This window comes from Mustela nivalis (genome assembly GCF_964662115.1).
Source record: "Mustela nivalis genome assembly, chromosome: 7".
NCBI lineage: Eukaryota > Metazoa > Chordata > Mammalia > Carnivora > Mustelidae > Mustela > Mustela nivalis.
This window is the reverse complement of record NC_139026.1, coordinates 67390132-67413310: the sequence shown is the minus strand read 5'-3', so window position 1 is coordinate 67413310 and position 23179 is coordinate 67390132.

The following is a 23179-nucleotide window of genomic DNA, read 5'->3' as shown; positions in this document are numbered from 1 at the left end:
TCTCCTATCAACAGTGTCTGAGCTTGCCAGTTCCTGTACTCCTGCCAAGACAGGATATTATCATCATTTTATATTTTTACCAATCCAGTTGGCAAACACTGATGTGAATCTTTCTGCTTGGGAGAGAAATTTTTCCTCTCAGATGTTTATTGGCACTTTGTATATATTTTATAAGTGGCCTTTGCCAATGAAAAATAAAATTGGTTTATCTTTTTCCTATTCCGTTTAGAAATTCTGTTTACATACGTAGAATCAATCTCTTGTCTCTTAGGTAATGTTGCACTGTTTCCCCCCTGCCTTTATTTTACTGGAAGGCCTCCAAAATAAAAATCCACAAAGTGACTAGGCTGGTGAAGTCAATGAGTAGAGGGGTGGGTTGGAGTGATGATGAATCGGAGAGCTGTCACCCTACCGCAAGAGGGCCCCACCCCTGTCACCCACAGCTTGTTGCTATCTCCAAGTATAGAAAGCATTGCCAGATAGCCAGATGCCCTGATTTTTAAAGACTGGCAACTTACTGCATTGAAAAAACCAACATCAACAATAACAGAAACCTTGCAGACCAAACAAACTGTAGGACAACACTGGCATTGTGAGACTCCAATTTTGGACATCAGATTTTAAATCTTTAATATGTAATACCTAATCTTCATTATAATCTTAAAAAGATCTCTTTATACAAATGTATCACGTATTCTTACATGAGGAAATTTAAATTTTGGGGGAGTCAAATTTGTCCTACATACTATTAGCTTTTAATCTTGCACAGGAAAGGTGTCTACAAGTTAAGAATATACAAATATTCATCTGTCTTATAATCTATTTTATGGTTTTGCCTTTTTACATTTATATTTGAATGTGTTTGGGATTTATTTTTATGTAAAGTATAATGTAAGGTTATAGCATGTTTCCTAAATGTCTCAGTGGCCTCAGTCCTCACTGTGATTTGCACAACCAGTTATCAGATGATAATTTTCCTGTTTCCATATTGACATATTGGCTTTTCCTTTACCAATAGCATACTTTTATTTATATTTATTTATTTATTTATTTATTTTTTCCAATAGCATACTTTTAAATTATTGCAGCTTGGTAAACTATTCTGTTATCTCGTGGAATAGAGACCCATTTTTTTCTGTTTATTTTTTTTTTAAGATTTTATTTATTTATTTGACAGAGAGAGAGAGAGACACATCACAAGTAGGCAGATCAGCAGGCAGAGAGAGGGGGAAGCAGGCTCCCTGCTGAGCAGAGAGCCCAATGCTGGACTCGATCCCAGGACCCTGAGATCATGACCTGAGCCAAAGGCAGAGGCTTAACCCACTGAGCCACCCAGGCACCCCTTTTTGGTTTTATTTTTATTCTCTTAGCTATTCTTTGTACATTTTCCCCTTCAGAGAAGCTTTAGAATCCAATTGTCAAGTTCTGTTGGAGTTTTGATTGATATTTATCAGTTAAGTTGGAGGAGGATTAATAGTTTCATAATACTTTGCAGATAGAAAAATTGTTTTTCCATGTATTTAGGTCTTTTGGTCTTTCAGGAAAGGTTTATGATCTTTGTATAGTCTGTATATTTTTTGCAACTATTCTCAGGAATTTTCTAGTTTTTTTTAAAACTTTTGTTTATTTTTTTTTTAAGTAAGTTCTGGGCGAAGGTGGGGCTTGAACTCAAAACCCTGAGATTAAGAGTTGCGTGCTCCACTGACTGAGCGAGTCAGGCAACCCCGAGCTACTGTTTTTTTTCTACACAGATACTTTTTTCCACCAAATTTTAAAATTGGGTGCCATGTTGGAATTTGTAACCTTCTTTATCTCTGTCATACTTTGACTCAGATTTGAGGGTCAGCTCAATTGGATGTCCCTTTCTGAACTCTGAGTTAGGCTAAATATTCAAATTCTTTGTTTCTCTAGAATACTTTCCACCTCGAATTGAAGTTTTCTGCTTATGTCTGCTTCTCTCCCTTCCAGTCAGGTCCAGTTCATTGCTTCTGTGTGCCCCTACTGCTAATGTGGTATCCAATAATTCATAGATGCTCAAAATGCACCATTGTTTTTGAATTATGAACTATATCATATATTATTGTAATAAAAGTGACTATATTATTTTATTTTTTTAAATGTAATATTGTGAATATTTTTATCTTGTAACAGTCACTGTCGTTATTTAGAATAGCAGAAAAATAATATTAGGTAACATTTAACTGAACATTTACTCTGTGCTAGGTACTGTTCTTACTGCTTTGCATGTATTATCTCACTTATTCTTCACAAAGACTGTATCAGGCAGGTTCCCATTTTACAGTCAGAAACTGTAAGTAAGTAATTTGCTAAGATGTGTAGTAAGTAGAGTAACCAAAATGTAAATATCCATTGAATAGATATAACCATTTAGAGTATTTACAGTTTGGCTTCTAGACTGGCAGTGACCATCTTCATGTGCATTTTTTAATTTTCTTAAAAATTATTTTCTTCAGAGAAGTGGAGCACAGATGCTTTGTGCTGCTTTTAAAAATTTCATTACATGTGTTTGAGCTTCACCACAGCCTTCATTCATGTCTAGCATCTTTCTAGTCACTATTGGGCAAACAACAAAGACAACATGGTTCCTGTCCTCAAGGAATTTAGATGATGAAACAAGTAAAAATGAAACTTAGAATGGGATTGTTTCTGGATAATGTATCTAATACAGTTTCTGGAAACACCAGAGGAAACTTAGAACCTTGAGGAAAAGCAGATTTCAGCCCCTGTGATTACACAGCATTTCACATCTGGCTTGATTCACTGCCTCTGTGATGTACCTTTACATCACAGTACCTTTACTGTTTTACTTTGACAAAGTGGTCAAATGCAAAGCAGCCCACATTCCTCAGCAACGGAATAGGGTGGTGATCTCAGAATCTTAAATAGTATGGGACAGGCAGGAACCCTAGCTTGAGAGATTCTGTAAAGCCCTTTGCACCCTGGATAAAATGGTGCATGTGACCAGTAGTGTTCCCCATGCCCCCCCCCCCGCCCAAAAAGGAAGAAAGAGATGTTAGTGTTGTGCTGGCACACTTGAAAATGGCAGTGTGAGTACACAGCAGAGCAGAGAGGCTGCTTTGAAGTCCAGGGATGCCCCACTGCCCAGTGGTCTGCATGTGGGTTTGATCTCAGGAGTTGTCAGGACATCTGTGCGAAAGTCTGTGTACCCACAACATTGCTTGCCCTCCCTCCTTGCTTCCATTGGTGATAACTTGCAGGAACTGGCCACTGTTGCAGCAATCCTGGTCGTTCATTTCTCCGTCTCTAACATCTCTAGTCTCTCTGATTGCCCTGTACTTTTGCTCTGCAGTTGTTCTGTGTGTGAATACAAAGCCGGGAGAGAGTTAAACAAGTTTCCTGGCTGAGACGGAATTACCGTCGTCAGCCTTAGCTGTTCCCTTTTTCTCTGGGCCAAAGTTTAGTATTTTAGGGCATTTCTGGTCTCCTTTCTAGTTAAGGTTGCAGCCCGAGAATAGTGGGAAGGAAAGAAAACTATATGTCTGTTCATCCCCCACTCATTGTGATTTTGTCCAGTAGTTGCTTCGTGTGCTCCAGTCTCTCAGACACCTAGTAGGTAGCGACCTGCTGGTCCTCAGGGGAGGTTAATCCATAGGGAAGTGGCAGAAGGTAGGCAAGAGGAGGAGGAGGAGGGGACACAAGGACCTGAATGCTCCGCAAACTATATGTCTTTTCTGTGTGGTTGAGAAAAGATCTTGCCATTTTTCTCTGATGTTTACTCCAATGGCAACAAACTTTTCTTTGTACCAAACCTTGACAATGGTTCCTATTTCTTGAGCTCTTAACTCTGGGCTACATGTTGTAGACACTGTTTTAGATGTCACTTCCTATTTCACACTCACAGCATCTCTTTGGAGTAGTCTCTTTTTAGATCTTTTTAATCTCTTTTTAGTAGTATTGGCTCCATCTTCCCAAGGGGAAATTGAGGATGAGTTTCATAAGTTTGCATGGTTACAGGGCCAGCACTCGAAGCCGCTCCCACCTCTGTGTCACCGGCCGCCCTACAGCTGTATACAGCTACTGTTGATCTGTGTAGCAGGGTTCAGCATGTTTCATGTCACTTAGTTTTTAAGGATTTGCTGGGCTCTTTATTTCCTTGAGGTGAAGTAGTAATTAAATCAGCATTTTTTCCCCTTTATTTCTAAGTCAGTCAAGGATGTAGCTACAACACATCATTATTTGGTTTAAAAATTATTCTTTTTACCCCCTGAAGGTAGTATGTCAGGGATCAATATTAAGAAAACACTAGAGATGAATTTTTTTTTTTAAAGCCGTAGCTTGGATTCATACTTTCACCCTTCCAGTAGGTGAAGAGTGAAAGAGTTACTTTCAAAGAGTAGGAAATGAGGTGCTTCATGGTGAGAATTTATGGATGAGAGAGCACTTTGTATGTAATTCCAGAATACATTCCAGCCGGTGACTGTTGCAGTTAACAAATGACAAAGAGATCCTCTCGGAATTAAGAAATTTAGTCTTATGACACCCAGAAAAAGCATTCCCTCTTGTGACCCCTTTCTGCAGGTGTTCCCCTTTTCAACTCTTCCTGTGTGATATATGTTCCTTTCTCCACTTCACAGGTGGGGAAACTGAGGACGAGATGAACTGAGATTTAGTGACTTATCTAAGGTCACACAGCCATTGAGTGGTGGAGCTAAGATCTCCCCGTGTGAGCCTGGGCTCACAATCCTCAGCAGGACGCGTGTTCACTAAGTGGTCCGCGTTGGGGTGGCAGTTTCATCTTCAACTCAATATTGAAAAGCGTCTTCTCTTCAAGTGAATTTGAGCATGCTGGGTCTGGAGAGATGGAATTGTTTACTTTTAACTGCTTACTCATTCAGCCCTTACATGTTTACTTAGGACAAATGCTTATGCTGGATGAATATTAAAAACCGTTTTGATCTTAGAAAATTTACTATCTGTGTACCTTTGGGAAGCAAAAACAAATTGCAGACTGGTAAAATTTAGTCCTTATTTGCAAGCTTTATTTCCTTTGGTTCCCCAAATTTGCACACACAGAGAGGGCATCATGGTCAGATTTTTTTTTTTTTTTAAAGATTTTATTTATTTATTTGACAGAGAGAAATCACAAGTAGATGGAGAGGCAGGCAGAGAGAGAGAGAGGGAAGCAGGCTCTCTGCTCAGCAGAGAGCCCGATGCGGGACTCGATCCCAGGACCCTGAGATCATGACCTGAGCCGAAGGCAGCGGCTTAACCCACTGAGCCACCCAGGCGCCCTCATGGTCAGATTTTAAGGACCATTGGCAGCAGGAAAAGTAAGCAACATGAAGTAGAGACCCCCCCCCCCCCGGTGGCTGCCACCCCAGTGAAGTCGGTTGGCATAAAATGTGACTGGCTGGCTAGGTGTAATGGACAATGTGAGGTTCTTGCTGAAGAGTACTCTGTTCACTTTGTCATTTGAAAAACAAAATAAAGACTCATTTAAACGGACATGTTGCAGGCACCTTTGAAAACATCTTACTGTTTTAGTAGGTGTAGGTGGCTATTACCCACATGTCCTATGTCATGGTACATCAGTGTTGATTAGACTCCTGCTAGGAGATCACACATGGCCAACTTGTTCCCTGTTTCTTCCTCATCTACCCTCTTACCTGCATTTTTCAAATGTGGGTCTCCCCATTCTTTCTTAGGATATTGTTAATTTTGAAGACATTGTTGTATTAGTGGTAGATGTGGTCTCTAAATTTACTACTTTATTTCAAACACTAGAAAACTAAGAAATTATAATGGTAGTATCTTATCTCAGTGTGGTACTTCCTGAGAAACTGTTGCCTGTAATGTCTTGACCATCCTGTGATGAGTATTATCCCCATACCAGCAATAGTGAATTGGTGTGTTTGGACTAGGGTCAGAGAGCTGCTTCAGGTCTTTCTGTTGCATTGTGCTCTGCTCACACTCCTGTAAACTTGAGACCAAGCACCAATCTGGGAGACTGACCCAAATGTGTATCCCATCTGGCCTTCAAGGAGTCATTAATTTCTGTGCGCTACACTGGAACAAATTCGTTTTTTCTTTTCAATTCAGAAGTTAAAAGTTACAAGACTTTTATGTAGCATCTGAAGCTGATGAGCAGTATTTGATTGTATTACTGAATATGGGGCTTAAAACCAGTGTCTTCTCCTTTTAAAATTATTTTATTTATTTGAGAGAGACAGAGATAGTGAGAGAGAGCATGAGCAGGAAGGAGAGGGAGAAGCAGACTCCCAGAACCCTGGAATCATGACCTGAGCCAAAGGCTGACGCTCAACCAGCTGAGCCACCCGGGTGCCCCTAAAATTATTTTCTATTATGATAAATGAGCATTTGTTGATTTAAGTATTTGTTAACATACGGAAGCCCCCGTAAGGGTGCTGTATCAAAATATGTTTAGTTTGGTGTTTATGTAGCCCTTTGTATTGTGTTGTGAAACAGTATATAAGATGCCCTCGGATGGAGCGGTGGGATGGGGGGGCGAGAGATCTGCCAGGAGCACTTGTGGTAAAGGGGTCTTTGAACCACCCTCTAGCACCCACCCTTAGCATATGCACCATAGAAGGTGCTAGTGTGTACCTAACATGGAGCCTCCTCAATGGGGCGGAAGAATTGGAAACATGCTGAGTAGAGAGACAAGGGAGGTTATGCGTTCCTCCCTTAACACTTGCTCCCGCTGTTGAAAGAAATATTAAAATATTAAATATTAATATAAATTATTATTTAATGTTAATATGAATAAATTAATATTACTATTAAAATATCTTTGGTTCTTGGCATAAGGCTAAGCAAGACTACTCTTGGTTATATTGAGTTGCTTATCTCTAATTGCTAACATTTGAAAAATGCTTCATTCTTGTGAATTCTGAGATAGGAGTGAAATTTGAGGTGTCATTTGGCCATTCCTCTGTCCCCAGGCAGAATGGCACCCAGCTTGGAGAGCTAATTTTCTTTAGATCACCAGCACATTCCTCAGTCTGCTTTAGCAGTTGATGCCATTTGCCTTCTTAATGGTTAAGAAAACTGACTCTCTGGGCCTTTGTATCTCTCTTTCAGGTCTAACTTCAAACTTGTGGCTGTTAATTCAAAACTCTATGCCATTGGTGGGCAGGCCGTTTCTAATGTTGAGTGTTACAATCCCGAGCAGGATGCCTGGAATTTTGTGGCACCCTTACCAAACCCTCTGGCCGAGTTCTCTGCGTGTGAGTGTAAGGGGAAAATTTATGTCATTGGAGGATATACGACCAGAGGTAAGTGAAGGGGCCAAGTAAGTGATCCTCTTCCACGTGAGCTTGGGCAGCCTGGGGAAATGCTCTGATGTACATATTGTAATTTCATACATTATATACTGGACATTTGCATATCTGGGAGGAAGAGAGTTGAGTATTACAAGGGTACTTTGGACAGAAGGGACCTTTGATCCCTTTGTGTGAGCATGAAAATTGAATGGGGTAGAGGATGTGATGAAGAGAATACGTATTTTCTTTTTTTTTCTTTTTTTAAAGATTTTATTTGTTTTTTTGACAGAGAGAAATCACAAGTAGATGGAGAGGCAGGCAGAGAGAGAGGAAGGGAAGCAGGCTCCCTGCTGAGCAGAGAGCCCGATGCGGGACTCGATCCCAAGACCCTGAGATCATGACCTGAGCCGAAGGCAGTGGCTTAACCCACTGAGCCACCCAGGTGCCCCAAGAGAATACGTATTTTCTTTCTGCTCTGGAAGCCCAGCCTTGTGAGCAGCTGTCTTGTGACTGGACTGGGTAAGTGCCATCCTTCTTCCAAACACATTTAACACTATGGAATTTAGGGCCAGAACATCCTTGTGGATCTGTGTTTTCACTTTCTTCGTTCTTGAGCACAAACCTATCAGACAGTTTCCAGAAGCTCAGCTCAAGGCTGTTGTTCACATAGTGTAAGAGGATTACAAAAGACAACAATATAAGAGAACTTTTTCCTGACCAGAGGTGGGAGGTGGTTGTGCTTTTTATTAAGCTGTACTGTTTTTGGTGGGCATTTGACATTGATAATTTGGAAATAAGTTTTCCCAATAGGTTTTTTACTGCTGTTCTTGGTAGATAGCATCTCACATGATAATGACAAACTTGGTTGTGTTAGGAGGCGGTGGGGCCCACCAGATAGAAGTGTGTCTTGCCTTTTATCGCTCTCCCCCACTTGTGTCCGAGTTACCTCTTGGCCAAAGAAATTTATTTATTTTTTATTTTTTAAAAAAGATTTGATTTATTTATTTGACAGGAATAGAAAGCGCATATCTTTGAGGGAGCCACTGTTGAACTCAGTACAGGTGCTGTGTTTATGCATCTAAGGAGAGGCAGTGACCAAGAGAAATGCATGGGACGCAGTGAACTTTTTTGTTTTTTAATGCCCTCAAGTTTTTATCCCTGTGGAGCTAGTCCCAGTGCCTCTCCCTCATGACTTTCCAGTAAAGATAAGATAATTGCCAGCTTTTTGGGGTAATAAATAATTGAAAAAAGAGAGAGAGAGACATAGCAACCATTTCTTTTACCTTCTACATTGGTGTTTGGGTACGGTGGTCAACTTCATGTGTTTAATGAAACCAAATGTTTTTACAAAGAACATTTGTTGTAAAGGCCTGTAAAATACATTGTTTGAATTTTAGAGATAAACCTCATACCTGTCAAGCAGGTTTATATAACACTGAAAAGTAAGCCCAAATATGTAAGCAAGTCTGAAGAAAATGATTTTGTTTTGCTGGTACGGCGCACATACTTTTTTCTCTCATTGGGATCCTACTGAGTAAAAAATTGACATGGGGTGGGCAATAAAATTTACGTTAATCTCTCCAATTCTGTGTGTGGAGAAAGCTGAATGCTCTCTATGTATGCTTGGTAAGTTTTCACGACAGTTTGGCCCATTATGACATTATTGATTCTAGAATATGAGTATCTAAGGTAACAAACACTTGTCTAGTGCAACTAGCTGAACTTTGTAGGTTTCAAGGTTGAGCGGTTCGCTTGAAGGAGTTGTTTTAGTTTTGGATATTATGATAATGGGAATCCCAAAATGTTTTGGTTATTTCGGTTAGCGTGTGTCTGGCAAGTGCGGTCATTCGAAGCTTAAGATCACACACAGCAAAGGTAGGACCTTCCAGGGACCACTTCCATTTTGCTCTCAGTCCTTTTGATGTATAATGGGCCTCCTCTAACCCCAGCCCCATGTGTGTGACAAAAAGTGGAGAACCTGGTCGTAGTTTAACATGTAGCTAATAGCGTCATAGCATATTTGACACCATAATGAAGAGGAGATAATGAAATATTTCCTGTTTTTAAGCACTTTGACTTGCTTTCTGAGATATAGCATGATAACCCCAATGAGACAAAGAACATTTGTTGTAAAGGCCTGTAAAATACATTGTTTGAATTTTAGAGATAAACCTCATACCTGTCAAGCAGGTTTATATAACACTGAAAAGTAAGCCCAAATATGTAAGCAAGTCTGAAGAAAATGATTTTGTTTTGCTGGTACGGCGCACATACTTTTTTCTCTCATTGGGATCCTACTGAGTAAAAAATTGACATGGGGTGGGCAATAAAATTTACGTTAATCTCTCCAATTCTGTGTGTGGAGAAAGCTGAATGCTCTCTATGTATGCTTGGTAAGTTTTCACGACAGTTTGGCCCATTATGACATTATTGATTCTAGAATATGAGTATCTAAGGTAACAAACACTTGTCTAGTGCAACTAGCTGAACTTTGTAAGTTTCAAGGTTGAGCGGTTCACTTGAAGGAGTTGTTTTAGTTTTGGATATTATGATAATGGGAATCCCAAAATGTTTTGGTTATTTCGGTTAGCGTGTGTCTGGCAAGTGCGGTCATTCGAAGCTTAAGATCACAGCAAAGGTAGGACCTTCCAGGGACCACTTCCATTTTGCTCTCAGTCCTTTTGATGTATAATGGGCCTCTTCTAACCCCAGCCCCATGTGTGTGACAAAAAGTGGAGAACCTGGTCGTAGTTTAACATGTAGCTAATAGCGTCATAGCATATTTGACACCATAATGAAGAGGAGATAATGAAATATTTCCTGTTTTTAAGCACTTTGACTTGTTTTCTGAGATATAGCATGATAACCCCAATGAATATTTCAAATTCTGTTTCTTACAAAGAACATTTGTTGTAAAGGCCTGTAAAATACATTGTTTGAATTTTAGAGATAAACCTCATACCTGTCAAGCAGGTTTATATAACACTGAAAAGTAAGCCCAAATATGTAAGCAAGTCTGAAGAAAATGATTTTGTTTTGCTGGTACGGCGCACATACTTTTTTCTCTCATTGGGATCCTACTGAGTAAAAAATTGACACGGGGTGGGCAATAAAATTTACGTTAATCTCTCCAATTCTGTGTGTGGAGAAAGCTGAATGCTCTCTATGTATGCTTGGTAAGTTTTCACGACAGTTTGGCCCATTATGACATTATTGATTCTAGAATATGAGTATCTAAGGTAACAAACACTTGTCTAGTGCAACTAGCTGAACTTTGTAGGTTTCAAGGTTGAGCGGTTCGCTTGAAGGAGTTGTTTTAGTTTTGGATATTATGATAATGGGAATCCCAAAATGTTTTGGTTATTTCGGTTAGCGTGTGTCTGGCAAGTGCGGTCATTCGAAGCTTAAGATCACAGCAAAGGTAGGACCTTCCAGGGACCACTTCCATTTTGCTCTCAGTCCTTTTGATGTATAATGGGCCTCCTCTAACCCCAGCCCCATGTGTGTGACAAAAAGTGGAGAACCTGGTCGTAGTTTAACATGTAGCTAATAGCGTCATAGCATATTTGACACCATAATGAAGAGGAGATAATGAAATATTTCCTGTTTTTAAGCACTTTGACTTGCTTTCTGAGATATAGCATGATAACCCCAATGAATATTTCAAATTCTGTTTCTTACAAAGAACATTTGTTGTAAAGGCCTGTAAAATACATTGTTTGAATTTTAGAGATATACCTCATACCTGTCAAGCAGGTTTATATAACACTGAAAAGAGTGTTTATATAACACTCTAGGATCATGACCTGAGCTAAGGGCAGTTGCTTAACCAACTGAGCCACCCAGGCACCCCTGCTTATTGCAATTTCATATTGTCACTTATTAAACAAGTGCTTGGAAATTTTAAAAAAACAATGGTTCTTCACCAGTCTGAAAACCATGGTCTAGGTTCTCATACCTCCGTGTCAGAGCATTTGAAAGGCTCGTTGAACGGAACAGAGAAGAAATACATAACTATCTGTTGTCACCTTGCGTGAAAGATCTGAAACTCATTTTATTAACTGGTGGAGTGTGTGGTCTTGCAGTTAGGTAGACAGTCGGCCACTGCGTGCTAAGTGACTGAGGTAATTCAGCTCTGCCGGTTCAGAAAATTTCTCTTCCCTAGCTGACGTCTAAGTGGGGTTGTAATTTGGCCTTGAGCTGTCACACCTGCTGGGAAGCATGTGTCATTTAAAAGGATATAATGGTAACATCATTGTTTTTTCAGATCTAGGTTGGAATTTGCCCTTGACAAACACAAAATGATGAGTGACGCAAGTGATATGTTGGCTGTGGCGTTGGAGCAGATGGATGGGCTTACAGCAGGTAATCTGCGTCCTCTGAAAGATGGAATCATGACATTTACTCTGCACTTTTGGCTTTTTCATTCCAACTCTTTTATTACCTTTTCCACTTTATTTTCATTTATTGGTTGCCTTTAGATTCCTCGTGGTTTCACATTAGCCCCTCTTCTCTATTTTATACCAGTATCATTCTCAAACTTTGTTTGAAAATGTCTAATTCCATTTCCATACTGTAGTTCTGACTCAAGGAGAAAGAAAGTATTCTCTGGCAATGCTCTCGGGTTCCCTTCCTCCTCGGGAGCTTTGTACTATCTGTACTTTACTGTACTCCCAATAAACCTTGCTTTGCTGCCGACCCCCCCCCCAAAAAAAAAGTAAGTAAGTACATCTCATGGGATTTCGGTGCAGGTAGTAGCTGTAGGTCACACTTTGAGAGATACTGCTCTACCTAGGATCCATGGATATTCTGATCTATTCCCTTGAATTTGACATTTACTTTGCCACCAGTAACTCTCACCTCTATTTACTTTCTCAATTCTCTGCTAAGCTTTGGGTCTCTAACTGCCAATCAGATACCTCCTTTGAAATAGCCGATATGCATATCCATGTCATCACAGAAAGAAAAAAGGAATGGACTCTGGGTCCATGACCTGAGCCAAAGGCAAACGCTTAATGACTGAGCCACCCATGTGCCCCTTAGCCATTCCTTTTTTTCCCCTCTGAAGTCTGTCCTGTCTGTGCTCTGCCGTGCTTTGTCCTGGCAACCCTCTCCCTTGATGTTCTTGGCATTCTTGCTTTCCCGCTGTAGTTCCTCATTCTCTAGACCACCAGAATTTTCTTTCTGAAACACAGATCTGGTCGTATTCCTCCCTTATTATGAATCTTGAGTGATTCTCTGTTATGGAAGTAGAGCAGAAACAGTGTAGATCATGACCTGCTTGTTTTCTCATCATGACCAGAGGGACTGAACAGTATGTAAACCCTTTCAGATGCTTGTGCTCTCCTAGGGGTAGTGGCTCCTTAAGGTCTCATGTCACATTCTGCGTTTTGTCACAGGAGAAGTACCTTTATGTATTTAGGAACCCATGGTCATGAAGAAAGGTTGAAGGGGCCAGTGGGTGGGGTTGTCATCCATCTGATGGTCTGATGATCAGGGTCGAGGTGTGGGTAGCATCTACTGCTCCTCCATTCTAGCTACCTAGCCCCTGTTGCTTATCTTTTCTGGTCATAAATTTGACCCTACTCTGTTTCAGTGGTTTGAAGAAACCACAGGTGTTTTCATTGTCAGAGGTTCTTCCCTTGAATGCCATGGCAAGTCAAAGTTTGGCCTCCTTTGTTCTACTTGTATATCCCGAGACCAGATTTTAATTTGACCTCCTTTGTAGATTAGACCACATCTTGTGTACTGTGTTTAGTTCTTGGAATATCCGTTTCAAAGAGGTTATTGGTAAAACTTAAGAGGAGGTGACCGTGAAGGCGAAGAAACAACTTCATCTGGTAAGCAAGTATATTCTTGCTCAGGGCATGATAGATACTTTCACACAGTTGAAGGACTATTACGTGGAAAAGAGATTGGACTTACTGTGTCACAGTTTCGGAAAATAGAACCAGAGCCAGATCCTAGGCTGTTATCAGAGGTTATAACCTCAAATTCTTAGTGGAACTCCGTAGTCAAGACAAGTGATGTTTCTGGACAGTAGTTGAGGACTGACGTTTTACATACTCTACTAGATGAGTATATTTGTTCCTTAGCCCTGGCAGGGCTTCAGGACCAACATGAGAGTTCTTCGGAAAATCAAGACTTCCTGGGTCTCAGCTCACACTGACGCAGTCAGGAGCTTTTTGGGTAGGACCTGGCTTTATTTTCTCAAATTACTATCAGTAGCTCTCCACCTAAGGTAGAGGGAGATGTGATTGCAAATATTTGAGGAGTTTTTCTAAATATGCATTTCTCCCCTATCCCTCACCTTGTTTTGTGATGGAGACTTAAAAGAGTAGAAGGTTATTGTGGGTACATCTATTGTGAATAGTATTATCAGGTGATTGTAGTGCTTTAAACTACTGGAATAGGACACGATAGCCTGTTTTGTTTTTAAAATGCTCTACTGTTCCTCCCTTTCCCGGACATACTCTCCTCAATTTCTATTTTTCTGGATTTTCCTCTCAGCCTTATATGGTTCCTGAGGGGAAGATCATGGGAAGTATTTAACATTGGGCCTAGCATATCAGTGGTTACCATTATTACAGTTTGGCAGATTTGGGTCCTCATCATTTGGTCTAGTTCTTTGGAAGGTCAGTGGAATGGACTAACTGAAGGAAAATGCCTCTCCCTATGGTTGGAATTGATCAAGCTGTGTGGCAACTGGAGAGAGAATTTACACATTGTTTCACACTTTTCTTCCCTTTATAAGACCCTCAGATTAATGAGGTGGTAGTCAAAATATCATAATTATTGACACTTAAAGTTAGTACTTCTAATTAATATGTATATTTGATAGACCAGAAAATAAAAATCAAAGAGATGAAGAGGTATATATGAGTGATTTCTGAGCAGGCAATGGGTTAGTTATGTACATTCAAGTCATAAAACGCTTTCCCTTATAAGTAATAGGGAAAGAAAGGCTGTAAAACTATTTTTTAAAGCTGATATTAGCAAGAGTTTTTGATGCTAGGCTGCAAACAAAATCATGGGAGAAAATGTTAACACACACACACTCCTGTACATACGCAAATGTATACATGTAATTCATTGAAATTCTCCAAAGATTAAATTCTGGTAAATTAACCGGAAGCCAGTCCTGTTACCCTTGACATTATGCTATGCGGTTTCCACCAAATTGTGCAACTTCTTTTACAGGGAATTTCTCAAAATCTTATGGTACCTAAATTTATATTTTGGGGAGTACTTGGCTCTATCCACACTGATCTCTACCTTCTTAGCCCTTATTTCCATGAGGTCAGCACATCTTTCACCAAAGTCCATTCATTATGTTCTTACCATAATACACAGTTGACGTCCCTGTTAGGTATTTGGTGATTGATATTTACCATCAATTATATGGATTTTATTTTTGCACCGAATCACTATGACTTGGAGAGATTCACACGACTCCTTTATTTTCTTTTCCTTTTTGCTTATTTTGATTATTCCTCACTGTGACTGGACTTGCTTGCCACCCTCAGCTTTAGGACATTATGTAATATAAACCCTGTTGTTCTCTCTGTGATTTTTTTTTTTTAAACTTAGGTTCTAAGGCCCTGGAATATTCCAGTGGAATTTTTGATTGCCAGTCTCCCACCTCCCCGGGATTCATGGGAAGCCTGCGAACTCTGCACCTTGTGGAAGACCTGCGTGGCTTGTTGGAGGTGATGGACACAGATGAGAAGGAAGGGTTGAGATGCCAGATCCCAGATTCAACAGCGGAAACACTCGTCAAATGGCTTCAGAGTCAAATGGTAGATAATGGCACATTACAGATCCTGCGCTCGGAATCTCTTGTGGCTTATTCCAAAATTTAGAACATAGAGTAGCTGATTAGAGCAACAACAACAAAAAAGTACAGGGCAGCAGGTTCACTGTGATTTTTATCCCTTAATGCATCCCAGTTCCCTTTAAGGATAATGTTAGTGTACATTTCATGGGCTCCAGCCCACCACCTGATTTTGCCTCTGAAGGTGGACTCGCTTTCTTGGATGACCTGCTGTGGCCTAGAACAAATAGTCCTGTAAAGGAAAGAACCTTGCACGTAATAGATGCTTTCTCAGTACTATTGGAAAATTTACTGTAAAAGGACCAAGAGCAGTTCAGATAGGAAGCAGAGTGAATAGAACCTCCAAAGGCAGCGAGGCAGAGGTCTGCAGTATCTGATAGGAAGTGCCCTCTAGTGATCTGTGGGGGTCATGTCAGTTCTAGGGTGTGAGGGAAGCTATAGAATTGGGATTCCAATCGCGTTCTTCTTCCCGGAACAGTGAAGCCCCTTTCTAGGCATCCGTCTCAAAAACAGATGGCGTGGAGGATCTGCCCTTTCCCTGAACACTTTGGTATATACCATGGTTTTAATACATTTGGAACAAATAAAATCTAAAGAATGCCACTAAAAATATTGAGAGAAGAAGATAGAAAAAGTGTTCTTTCTGTAATACGAGTAATGCCACTGAACTATATGCTTAAGAATGGTAAAAGTGACAAATTTTCTGGGTATATCTTACCACCACCCAAAATGAGAACATTAATACTGTGATAAAACTGATGGTTGGATTGTATCTTGGCATTTCCCAATGCAGGTGCTGGAGACAACAGACCTGAATTTCAATTTGGGGGCTGATTCTTAGAAGCTTGCATGATTTGGGGGAGATTTTTTAAGCTGTTTGTCTCGTTTCCTCGTTTGTGAAACAGGGACAACAGCTTCTGCCGCACGGGAGTGTGAGTCCCGGGAGCGAACTTATGAGTGCTTGTCGGTGCGCCTGGTAGACGAGTCGAAAATACAACACTGAAGAGATTGTAGAGGATGGAGGGGAAACTACGGGGTCCATCTGCAAAGAGGGAAAGAAAGTGTTGGCTCCAGTTCCGTGTCACTCCTACATGGTTCACTTTTTTACAAGGCTACAGACATTTTTCAGACTATGGAGAAGCTTTTACAATATTTTAGAGACTTCTTCTCAGTTACATAATTAAGATTTCATTTATGTTTAATGATAGCCACCTTGGGAGTCCATGTCCTTAAGACTGACCGATCTTCTCATTAATGCCACTGGCCCTTTGCAGTTCTAATTACTTTGTCTGGGCCAGGAGACCCCCTGGTTTCCTGTCGGGTGTCGCGTCTTCCTTCCCTACTGATTTCTGCTGTATCATTCTTTCATAGGATCAGAAGCTGGTTCAGAAGAAAGAAAATAGTCACATTAATAGTTTGTTACTTGTGAGGGGATATTAAATCACTAAGAATGAATTTGTTTGAATAAAGTAGCTATAGCTGTAACCTTCTAAACACTGACAAGTTTAAGACTCCGAAGTTCCTCTCCTGTGGTTAAAACAAAACAAAAACCTAAATCTGTTGAGTATGCCATATTTGGTCAAGTACTGAGATAGAAGTATTATCCTGTTAATAGAGATATTAATGGTGGAGAATTACATGCTTTATCAAGCTCTAAGTTCAAGAGGGCAAACAGAAAAATATGTCAAATTATTTGAGCCAAGCAAGCAGTTTCTGTTTGCTTTAGGTCTAACTCTATGAGTTGCCTAGAACATTCATACTATGCTTTTCCCAATAGAAGACGTTGAGGATCATGACCTTGATCAGGGCATAAAATCCCACAAGTGACCAGTTACTTAGCAGCTTTAGTATGAGGCATTCGCAAAATCAGCAGAAATGACAAAAGTGCAGTTTTTGACAAAGTGAGTGGAACTGCGATGATAGAACTTCAAATCGGCATCGTGGCCGATAAGATAAATTGAAGTGTGCCTCACTGGCTTCTGACCTGATAAGTCACAATACATTTCCATCGTATTCCTACATTTAAAAAATAGGTCCTATTAATTGCAAGTGTATCTTCTAAAAAAGTTTTTAGAACAAGTTTCATAAAAATAAAAATACTCATGACTTGAGACGTGGGGCACATTCTCTCCAGTCCCTGACTCTCCGCCACATGACCCATTCTAGGCCCGCCGTCCCCAGAATCCCCCACTGCTCTCTGCCCAGCTTCCCTTCTCATGTGTGTCTCCAGGGAATGTTTGTTCCAGCTTTGGCAAACAAGGCCCATCTTAAGATTGGGTCACAGGGTCACAGATCATCTGAGTTCAGCAGTGTCTCACTGAGACATCCTAGCTCACGTGAAAGCTTCTCACCCCCAGAACACTTGTTTCTTGCTCCCGTTGGCTATTGAGTGAAGAAGATGTGTTCTATTTCTGGAAAACAAACACTGAGAAAAATTACAACCCAGAAATAAAAGCCATATTTCTGATTTTGACCACATCTGCTCTCTTGACTTGAAAAGTACAGGAGGTACTCAGGCTTATCCTGAGCTTCGGGCTTTGAAGCACTTTCTGGCGACTTTGAATAAACAGGCATCTTTTTCTAGGAGAAGGTCATGAGTGGGCTTTTTGGGTGTGACGCTGTATATGTGAGATGGATTTCTCCCTTTGGATTTCTTTTTGAGCAGACCTGATGAGATTTTGGAAGAAATAGACATCTTCCTGGAAAGATTGTCTGTATTGCCCCGGGTTCGTATTTATTTTTTAGAGTCATAACAGAAATTTCAGAGGAGACAATAAATGGTGTGTTTCAAGATTGATGGAGGCAGACCTGCTAGTACATAGCGTCATCAGCCAATCAGTGGGGACACTCCAGTGGGGATGCTCCAGTAGCTCCCAGTGGCAGTGCTGTTGCCCTGAGATCATTATGCACAGCACAAGGTGAGAGCCTCACCGCCCTGATTCCATCACACTTGGAGAGAGGACAGGGGAGTGGAGTATTGTTGCCTGGTGGTTTGACTTCCAGTGCTCTTGCCATCACGTTCATTTATTCTTTGGACAACAGTGTATGAGATTCCTTCTTGTGCTGGTAGGCCCTGGTGAAATGTGACTGTGGTGTTCGTGGCCTTCCTGTCTTTCTCCGTTTCTCCTACTCCAGTATCTGGTAGAGAGCAGGCAAACAAATGTCTGCACGCAGCAGTAGAGAGGTAATGCTGGTTAGGGTGCACGAGGCCCTGGTGTGAGAGGGTTCTTTGAGTGGCTGGAGATAAATTTAACCAAAGGAGATTTAGAGGGCTGCACCTTCCTTTTTTGTCCTTGATACAGAATTTTGAAAAATGTCATCATGAAATAAAAAACTGGATGGCAGTTTTTAAAACTAATTTAAAAAATAAGTGTATTGAGGGGCGCCTGAGTGGCTCAGTGGGTTAAGCCTCTACCTTTGGCTCAGATCATGATCTTAGGGTCCTGGGATCGAGCCCCACATTGGGCTCTCTGCACAGTCGGGAGACTGCTTCCTACTCTCTCTCTGCCTGCCTCTCTGCCTACTTGTGATCTCTCTCTCTGTGTCAAATAAATAAATAAAATCTTAAAAAAAAAATAAGTGTATTGACTTTGGTGGAGACTGTGTATCTGTGTGTGTGTGTGTGTGTGTGTGTGTGTGTGTCTGTGTGTGTGTATCTGTGTTAGAGCAGCAGTCCAACTGTTTCTTAACATTTGTTGTCCTTATAAAATGGAACTGATTTTCTTTTCCATATTGTCATTTAGCTACTCAGCACTCTGATTTGGGAATGTTCTATTCAAACTGAGTTCTGTGTTACAACAGAAGCTAAGTGTAATTGTGGCAAATCACTGCTTGCTTGTTGGTTTGGGATTTAGACAGGACAGCAGAGCTCTGGAAAGAACAAAGCAAAACGAAGCTGGGGAGAGAGGGTAGTCAACTGGAGACCAGTGCAAACCAACAGAACTAAGAAAATTAAAGGAAAATATAGCACGATACTTTAAGTGAACATAGCAGGCAAAACATTCCTGCCTACCTTGAAGTAGTAACCGTTGATATTGTTGTGTGATGGGTACTTAAGGTCTCTACTTTCAGATACAAATGAAATTTTGTATAATAAAACAGTTTTTGAAAGGGAGGCATGGGAAGCAAGATGCTAACATTTATTACATCTTTATACTTGATCATGGGTCTACTTGACCATTAAAAGGAAAATAATATAAATAGAAGAGCTTCTATCTAGATGACTGTGGGTGAGGTATATTGTGCCTTTAGCATTATATGGAGCATCTGCTCCATGAATTCAGACAACTCATATTCCCAGGGGTGGTTGCTGGCTAACTTTTGGACTCTATAATTCTGTAAGGAATAGAGCCATTTAGACATTTTACCCGTCGTGCCAGGAATATCCGGCAAACACCACAAGTTCCTTAGTTAAAGTATCACTGTTGCATTCGAGCTGGATCCCTTGCCTTGCTTTTCCCTCCCAAGTGTCCCATACCCTCCTCCACACGCACTGTTAGTTGGCTCCAATACTATTGAAATCCCCAAGCTGATGCTGATTTTGACTTAAACTTTCAGTTGTATCGAATGTGGTCAGGATGGAGTTGCATCATGAGTGAAAGTAGGAAGAGTTATTTTGAAGGCATCTCTGGGATTTTGAGTAAAGTAATTTGAGCTGGTGTTCAGTGCTTTGGATGTCAAATAGACTCAACAAGAGTTGATACTCAATGTATTTTTAACTCTCTGCCCATGATTTTATAAGAATCTTGGGAGAATCAAAAGAAATGTAAGGTAGTTTTGCCTTGTGGGATCATTAAGGAGAATAAGTGACCAACTCTTGTAAGGTCATGAGGAAGCCATCCATGGCAGAATATGGTGAAAAGCTAAGTGGTGAAGGACAAGACAGAGAAGGGAAACAGTGTAGGGGCAGAAGAGAGTATGGCATAAGGTAAGAAGGAGGAGGTGAGAACTGGCTAAGAAAAATGGATTTGTAGAGGCCGAGAGGAATGATGAGTGAGTATAGTGGTGGACACACAGCCTTGGAGTAGATGTTGGAATGGCCAGTGGAAGAAAGTTCACTAGGAGGAAGAAACTGAGAATAGTATGGGTAGAGGTGGTAATTGTAAGTCTCAGGGAAGCAGGAAATTAAGGATCCAAAGGTTATGTGGAATAATGAGCTTTGAGCAGGAAGTAAGACTCAATTCCCCCAAGATGGCGGAAGAAAGGGAAGATGTCGAAGGCCATATATACTCTGCTTTGGAGAAGATGGTATGTAAGGGAGTTCATGCAAGATAGTCTCAAGTATAGTCCATTAAAAAGGCTCTGAAAACACCTCGTAAACATGGTAGCAAGAGGGAGTACAGGCTTCAGGTCAACCACGGAGTGAGAAGTGAGAGGGCCAACTTGCAACCAAGTGTTCATTCATCCTGTATTCATCTGATGGTTATTGAACACCTATCATTCGTTATTCATTCCATAGTCATTTGGTTTGAACTCACTGTGTGCCAGGTGCAAAGGCAAACCTACTCACAAAGAAGGCAGTTTGTTGGAAGAGGGGAACATACATGTAGCCACGTCTAACCTCATCTGTTCAGTGTGTTGCCTGCCACGATGAGGATTCCACGATCTGGAATCTCTAACTGGCCTATGAGTGAACAGGTAACTCAAGGAACACTTCACAGGCCAAGCCCAGGTTGAGCTGGACTTTACAGAGCGAGGAAAGATGAGGAAAGGGTGGGAAATACGGCCCGCGCCAAAGGAATAGAATTTGAGAGTGCATGCCACGTGGGAGGTTTTGAGTGGTCAGGTTGGTAAAGCTTGGGAGTTGGAGGAAAAACAGAGGTGGTAAGGTATTTGCCTAATGGAATTTACCTCCTGCAAGGATTCTTAAGTCCAAGGTAACAGAATTGGCAGAAATAGAAATAAATGTGTGAAGAGACTAGACTTTCACCTGCTTGACTAGGTCAGTGCACTCCTTGAAAAGTATTTAACTACTCCATTGGTGATTCTTAACTTTGGCTTTGTTTTGCTGTGGTGACCTGTGGTCTTTTAAAAAAAGAACTCCTTGAGCATTATGAACTCTTGTAAATATCACTAGTCTCGAGAAGTGTGAGTATGTATGCTCATAGTGAGTCAGTTTTTAGTATTTTGATTCTAAGATCGTTTTGTGATACTGATTTTGGAACATCTGATTTCCATTTCAAATGCAGTAGCTTCGTGAAACCCTTCTAGAACTTGCTATAGCAGCATTTCTAATCTTTCCATCGGAAGAAATAACAACTTTTACTTTTTATCCTCAGTGAACAGAAACCTTTTTTTTTTCTACCTCATGAAATGTATCTGTTTATAAAAGCACGTGGGGTTTTAAAAGCAGATGCCTGCTAACATTCATCATCAGAATGAGGAATTCAAAGCTGTAGAAGGCCAGTCTGAGTACTGCTTCAGATTGAGAACATGTATCATACATCCTGGCTCTGTTCCAAAAAACTGTCCTTAAGAAATTATGTAAATTTCATTTTCATGGCAGTCCCTGGGGTTGGAAGTCTTTCAGGCCACAACTTGTAATGTATTTGGATTCTTCGGTTTACAATATGACCAGAATTATGCAATGGTTATAGGGCAGGTATGTGGTCAAGCTGATGTTAAAAAACTTTATCCACTCTAAATACATGTTGCAGCCTTCCTCAATTAGCTTCTGATTCTTTTGTGGCCTCATGGGCAATGTATCCAGTGCATCTAAGTTTTTAGAAGCAACATGCTGCAATTTTCTTTTTTGTTAGCATGTGCATGTACGTGTGTGTGCGTGCGCTCAACACATGCCTTTTATTACTTCCAGAATTTATATGGGAAACTGCATTATTTGGAAAGGTAGTATAAGAATACCAGTTAATTCTGGAAAATAATAGATGTCACATCTGCTGTGTTCTTGGACGATAAGGTTGAGTTTGTGTTTCTCTGGTTTAAACCTGAAATTATTTGCTCTTTTTTTTTTTTTTTAAGATTTTATTTATTTCAGAGAGAGAAAAAATGAGAGAGCATGTACAGGGAGGAGAGGCAGAAGCGGACTCCCTGCTGAGCAGGGAGCCTGATGTAGGACTCCATCCCAGGACCCTGGGATCATGACCTGAGCTGAAGGCAGATGCTTAACCAACTGAGCCTGCCAGGCGCCCCTGAAGTTATTTGCTTTCTTCATTGACCTCTGGATGGCCCTATCTAACTAATTTGAGCTCCAGTGGCTTTTATTTCTGTTGTAGTTGAATGAGGAATCAGGAATTTCTATTGGGATTACCCGTCATATGATTATGAGCTACTTACATGAGATAACAAGGGACATATCAGATATACTGCTGTATTTCAAAATGATGTTTTTATATTGTGTGCTCTCCGTGAGCCTTTTTGTGTATCTCCTTAATGGCTTTTATATATGAGACAGCTGAGAAAAAGAAAAATGTGACTCGCTTTCCCAATCGGTGTTTCCTTCAGCATTTACACCATGCACAGACATGTCCGAATCTGATAAAAACGTGCGGGGCTGGAGGGAGGTGAAGAAAGTGAGCACGAATCTAAACAGAGCCCCAGGCCAGTGCTGTGGTTGCAGGATGATACCTGTTTCCAGGCTCTGCAGGAGCTTGGCGTAACCTAATAGAGTTGAGCAAAGTCACAAAGAGTGAAGTCAGAATGGGAGCTAATAAAGTTCCTGGTAAGGTGTGGATGGGGATGGTTGGGGGAAGTAGTTGTGGACTGCTTCCTAAGCTTTCAGGGGAAGGAAGAAAGGCTTCAAAGACAAAGGGAAGGCTTGCCCTGAGATTTGGTCCTGAGTAACAGGGAGGAAGCTGATATGAGCTGCCCCCAAGGCCTCCTCTGTAAAGACAGGCATTTGCAGTTCTGGGTTTGCAACTTGGGAGGAGAGGGGAGGCACATAAGGGCAGCCCAGGACATTCCCAGTGCCCCCACCCAGAAATAGCACAGATCATTCAGGCGGCATAAGTAATTTCTGCCTGCCCACACACTCGCGAAACTTCGTATGACCCAGCTATGCGTCCCTGCGAGCATGTTAGTAACCACTGTTCCTTTTAGGTCATGATTTTTCTGCTTGATGGGA